The sequence below is a fragment of the Dama dama genome, chromosome X (genome assembly GCF_033118175.1).
Source record: "Dama dama isolate Ldn47 chromosome X, ASM3311817v1, whole genome shotgun sequence".
NCBI lineage: Eukaryota > Metazoa > Chordata > Mammalia > Artiodactyla > Cervidae > Dama > Dama dama.
This window is the reverse complement of record NC_083714.1, coordinates 32565525-32571873: the sequence shown is the minus strand read 5'-3', so window position 1 is coordinate 32571873 and position 6349 is coordinate 32565525. Positions and strand designations below refer to the sequence as shown.

Here is a 6349-nt window from a genome sequence, read left to right as displayed (position 1 = left end):
TGGCAATGCTGCGGTTCATGGGGTCACAAAGAGTTGGACACAACCGAGCGACTGAACTGAACTGAATATGCCTTTGTATGAATACACCACATTTTGTTACCCATTCATTCTGTTAACTTTTAATCAGCCTTTTTTTCCTCTCTGTGATTCATTTTGGATAGTTTCTATTGCTATTTCTTCTACTTCACTGATATTTTCTCCTGTACTGTCTAATCTGCTATTAGGCCCATTTAGTGAATTTTTTATTTCAAATATTGTATTTTTCACCTATGCATTTAAAATATATTTTAAAATATTTTAAAATATATAATTTACTCTTCCCTTCAGTGGCCATCGCTGAAGCGCCAGTGGCCAAAATGAAGTTCAATTCCTTTGTGACTTCTGACCGAAGCAAGAGTAGAAAAATGCATTTCAATGCACCTTCCCATATTCGCAGGAAAATTATGTCTTCTCCTTTTTCTAAAGAGCTAAGACAGAAGTACGACGTTCGATCTATGCCCATCCGAAAGGATGATGAAGTTCGGGTTGTACGAGGGCACTACAAAGGGCAGCAAATTGGCAAAGTAGTCCAGATTTACAGGAAGAAATATGTCATCTACATTGAATGAATGCAGCGGGAGAAGGCTAACGGCACTACTGTCCATGTGGGCATTCACCCCAGCAAGGTGGTTATCACCAGACTAAAACTGGACAAAGACCGCAAAAAGATCCTCGAACGTAAAGCCAAATCTCGCCAAGTAGGAAAGGAAAAGGGCAAATATAAGGAAGAAACAATTGAGAAGATGCAGGAATAAAGTCATCTTGTCTACAGCTTTCATTAAAAACTGTTAAAATGAAAATATATATATATATATATAATTTAAAAGTTTAAATATATAATTTAAAAGTTAACAATTTAAAGTTAAAAATAGAACTACCATATGATCTAGTAATCCTACTTCTGAGTATATATCCAAAAGAAGTGAAATCAGAATCTCAAGAAAATATCTGCAGCCCATGTTCATTGTGGCATCATTCACAATAGCCAAGATACGGAAATGACCTAATTATCTGTTGATGGATGAATGACATAAATGGATAAGGAAAATGTGATAGATATAGGTATATCACATTGCTATCTCTTTTTTCTTTATTTCTATAGTATTTATTTATTTTAATTGGATGCTAATTACTTTACAATGTTATGGTGGTTTTTGCCATACATTCACATGAATCAGCCATGGGTGTACATGTGTTCCCCATCCTGAACCTCCCTCCCCATCCCATCCCTCAGGTTCATCCCAGTGCACCAGCCCTGAGCACCCTGTCTCATGCATCGAACATGGACTGGCAATCTATTTCACATATGATAATATGCATGTTTCAGTGGTATTTTTTAAATGAATCTCAAGCATGTCTTTTTGTGCTTGCCTACTTCAGTACGTGTCTCTATATCAAGTCATGAGGCTATATATTTTAATATGTACTATTCATCAATTTAAAAAATGAATAAGTAATAAGCACATTAAGTATATAAATTAACATTTCTTTCCTCACCATTTTCATGTTTCCCTTTAAATCCTTGGATATATTTATATTAGGCGTTTAATTAATGAAAGTACTCTGTCATTCCTGGCTCTGTTTCTACTGACTGACTTTTGCCCTGGCTGTGAAAGCAGCACATTTTCCTGCTTCCTTACATGTCTAGTAATTTTTTTATTGGATCTTAAATACTGTGAATGTTTGAGCATCTGGATTTCATGTCTTCCTTTAACTCTGTTCTGGAAGTCAGTTAAGTTTCTTGCACATCAGCCCGAGCTTTTCCAGACTTGTTTTTTGGTTTCATCACAGCAGATCTAGAGTAGCATTTATTGCTGGGCTGTGTGTGCTGTGCTTAGTCACTGAATTGTGTCTGACTCTTTTGCAACCCCATTGATTGTAGCCCACCAGACTCCTATGTTCATGGAGATCCTCTAGGCAAGAATACTGGAGTGGGTTGCCATGCCCTCCTCCAGGGGATCTTCCCGACCCAGGGATCGAACCCAGGTCTCCCGCATTGCAGGCGGATTCTTTATTGTCTGAGCCACCAGGGAAGCCCAAGAATACTGGAGTGGGTAGCCTATCCTTTCTCCAGGGGATCTTCCTGACCCAGGAATCGAACCTGGCCTAGCTTATCCTTATTGCTGAGGTATGATATTTCTTGGGGTTTCTCCTGAATGCCCTGGATTTTCAAAAGGTTTCTTTATGCTGGCTGGTGGGAAACTGAATGTCTTTCAAACCTGTGAGAGCTCTGGGAATGTCAGCTTACAGCTTTGTGGTAGTTCTTTGCCTGACTTTGTGGCATTCCATCCTATGTGTGAATAGCTTAGTGTCAAGCAATCCAATCAAGTCCCCATGCAGATATCTAGAACTCTTTCTCTGTGTTGCTCCCTCCTTTCCAGTCCTCTGCCCTGCAAATTCCAGATTCCTCAGTCTCCCAAACTCTAATGTCTTTCTTTTAACTCACAGAGACCACTGTGCTCTTCAAGGGTTTTTCCTTCTCACTGCACGGTCCAGAAAGTGCCTCCAGACAGAAACCAAGGGCTGTCACAGACTACACCTTATTTATTTCCCTTCTCTCAGAGATCACTGCCTGTTGTCCAATATCTAAAAACAGCTGTTTCATATAGTTCAGTTTTCTAGGTTTTTTTTTTGTTGTTGTTGTTGTTGTTTAACAGCAAGAGAAAAAGTTTGATACAATTTGCTCCAACATGTTTGGCATCAGAAGTCACAGTAGAGATTTTTAAGCAGGGATATGATCATATTTGTTTTGAAGGAAAACCTGGTGGCCATCTGAGAGTCTCTTGAATGGACAAGAGGTAATACCTAGACAGAAAGACAGAATAGATTATTTAAGCTGTCTGTGAAGGAGCCGATGGCGGTCTGAATGGGAAGAGCAGCAGGGAAACTGGAGAGGTGTGAAGACATGTGAAGTGGGACTGGCAAGATTTGCTGATAGACTGGATGTACATGACAGGTGAAATAAGGGGTTCAAGATGAACCCCACTTATGGTAGTGCCATTTACTGAGACTGCAGAAGAAGAAGCTTTGTTTTTCTTTTTTTAAAGAAGTATATTGTCTGTAGTGAGTTCAGTTGTGGACATGTGGAATTTGAGTCGCTGGTGAGCTGCCCTACCAGAGGAGGCAGTTAGATATGTAAAATTCAGAGGAGAGCTGGTGGCTGAAAAAATCAATGTGGGGTTTATGGCATATACATGACATGGTAAATGAGGCCACGGGAATGGGTGAAATTGTCCAGGGAGGGGGTGTCCAGTGACCAGAGAAGGCAGCCCTAGACAGAGTGAATGTCTTAATTTCTACCAGAGACCTGGATGCTGAGAGAATGGGCCACAGCTCAGGGAAGTTTTGATGGGGAGGAAATGGGATCAAGTGGGAGCCCTGCTGGTCCTGCCCCTGGAGAAGAAGCCCTGGGGAGTACTGCCTGGGGGCTCAGGGCCCAGGGATGGGAGTAGGAGTGCTAGGAGAGAAATCACCAGGCCCCAAGGCACATTCTGCTCACTTCAGTGTTCCTTTGGTTTCTGTCTGGCCCTGCCTGTCTCACCTCCAGGCACTACCATTAACAGTAGGACAAAGAAATGGAAAACTAGGGCAAAGAAATGCATAATAGAAATAGAAATAGTTTCTAAACCCCAAAGTAGGAGAAAACCTCAACTGGTATTTTGGAGGCGACAGGCAGCAGTTGCCACTCCGTCTCCACAGGCCAGCATTGTCAACTTGGCCCTGCGCCCTGCAGCTGGGCCCTGTGGCCTGGCCCCACTCCAACCCGCCCACATATCTTCTCCCCCACTTCTGGCACTGGGAACCATGCCAGCGCCTCCCCAGGCAGCCCGCCATGTGGCCAAGCCTAGGGAGCAGAGTAGGAGGACTTCGGAGTGACTGGGACAGGGAGAAGCAGAAAGGCCACCGCTCTGGGTGGTGCTGGCAGGGATAGTGAGCCCAGTCCTGTGTGCCCACCCTCAGTGGTCTCCCTGACTCTTCTCACCTAACCTCACTCATGCCTCCTGGAACTAAGGAACTAGCCATGGTGTCACTGCACAATTCTGACTCGAATTCATTCTCTGTTGGCCTATTGTTCTCCCATTGGCTCTTGTCTGTCTCCTCAGTGGGCTGGGGGGCCCTCCCAGGCCCGGGACCCGCCAGCAGTTGCTGTTTGCTTGACTTCTCCACAGTCCACCTTGCTTGGAAACATGCCAGGGCCACGCTGAAGGGATCCTTCTTCATCAGCTTTGCCGTCAACTTTGCAGTCAACTCAGATACATGACCTGCTGACTGACTTGTGATGAACTGCAGCGTTCCTTTGAACTGGGGAGCCTCTTGGGGCACGTACAATAGGACCTGGTTCCCCCTGGTTTCATTTGCACTCAACTTCTCAAGGGCATGGCTTTTGGATAGAGCAAGGTATAGCTGGATTTCTTTTCTTTTTTTTTTTAGGCCCTGCTGTGGGTCATGTGGGATCTTAGTTCTCCAACCAGGGATTGAACCTGTGCCCCTTGCATTGGGAGCACAGAGTCTTAACCACTGGACTGCCAGGGAAGTCCCTGGATTTCTTTTTTTGAATTAAAATAAATAGTTGGCATTGAAACATGTATACTACTATATGTGAAATAGATTGCCAGTCCAGGTTCAATGCATGAGACAGGGTGCTCAGGTTACCCTGGGATGACCCTGAGGGATGGGGGGGGATGTGGGAGAGGGGTTCAGGATGGGAAACATGTGTACACCCATGGCTGATTCACGTCAATGTATGGCAAAAACCACTACAATATTGTAAAGTAATTAGCCTCCAATTAAAATAAATAAATAAATTTAAATAAATAAATAGTTAGGGGCCCTTCCAGACCATCAGCAGTGAGCCCATACTCATCCCCTCCCCCAGACTTGGGAAAACAATGCTCTCTCTCCAGTGGGTACTGGACCTTCTGGGCTGCAGGGGGCATGTGTATCTACGAGGCTACACATCTTGATCCACTGCATCTTTGACTTCTGTCAGTGGAGGTCCTCAGAGAAGCAGACATCAAGATAAGATTAAATGTGCAAGTGCGGTCTTGGGGGAGACCCCTGTGAAGGATGCAGGGGAAGAAGTAGAAGCAGGCAGGGAGCATCTTCCCATCCCAGTGCAGGACTGATCCCTGAGAAAGGAGAGGAGGAAGGAAGGAGGCACGATGTGAGGCTGCTCACATTGCAGCCTGGTTCTGAGAAAGTTTAGATCACCGGGAATTACTTGAGCAAGGCTTGCTTATTGGAGGAATCTCGTCCCAGGGATGGACTGGGATTGGCATCCTTGCTGGACTTAGTCATTGGCTGGGAGCAGCCTGGGGGGAATTTGGCCTTGATATAAACACTACCGTGGATCCCAAAGTGGAGCCCCTGGGGCTGTTGGTGACCTCTGCGTCCCACAGGAGCAGGTTTTCTTGAGGTGAACTCTGAGCGGCACATCTCCATGCCCACCTCACCCTCCCTGCAGCCTCCTGGGCTTCTCCTCTTTGCCACCTTGCCTGGGACCAGTCTTCACTGGTTTGTTCCCAAGGCAATCGTTTCTTCCCTTCCAGCCAGACTCAGGGCCAGACAATCTGCCTGGGCCTCCTCAAGCTCCACAGTAGGGTCCAGGCCCCCAATCCCTGCCTGGGCAGAGAGCCGCTTGGAGCAGGCTGGGAGCAGGGGCCAGTGGGGAGGGGCTGGGTGCTTTGGTTCACCCACCGGCCAGGTGGTCAGTGCAGAGACATTAACAACAGCTCCCAAAGGAAGGCTGCTGCTACTTCTGTCCTTGTTCTGCACCCTCTGTTCTCAGGTAGATATGGAAACCCAATCCTTCTTCCCTAGGCCTTCAAGGAAGCCATGACCCGTTCCTCGGGGAATTACAGATGAACGGCTCTCTGCATGCTCTTGGCCCACCTATGTTGCTTGTGGTGGGAAAAGGGTAAAGGAGTGGGCCAGTGGGCAGTGGGCAGCTGACAAGAGCTAATGGAAGAACCAACCAGGATCCTGAGAGAAAATATTTCCTCTGGAAGGATGGCCATGACGCCGGCCCAGCCGGTGGTTTCTCCTGGCCCAAGCACCAGTCTGCTTTGGTGGTAGGCCCCCAGGATCTGGTCTAATGCCTGGGACAGACACAGTGGGTGCCCAGAACCTGTGGGTGGAACAAGTGTCTTCTCCTGGTTTGCCCTCCAGTGATCCCCTTTACCCTCCATTAGAATGTCAAGTTCATGAGAGCAGGAACTTCGTGTTTTCCCTGCAATATCTTAGCTCAGAGCTGGCACTCAACAAAGAATGTCCATTGGGTTCCAGAGCCCTTCTCCCAGGGGCACAAGAA

General features: G+C 46.3%; 1 pseudogene; it reads left to right on the top strand.

Annotated features, from left to right (window-relative positions):
* Positions 1 to 356: 356 nt before the first annotated feature.
* LOC133051744 (large ribosomal subunit protein uL24-like) lies at positions 357 to 833 on the top strand (annotated as a pseudogene).
* The last annotated feature ends 5516 nt before the right edge of the window (positions 834 to 6349 follow it).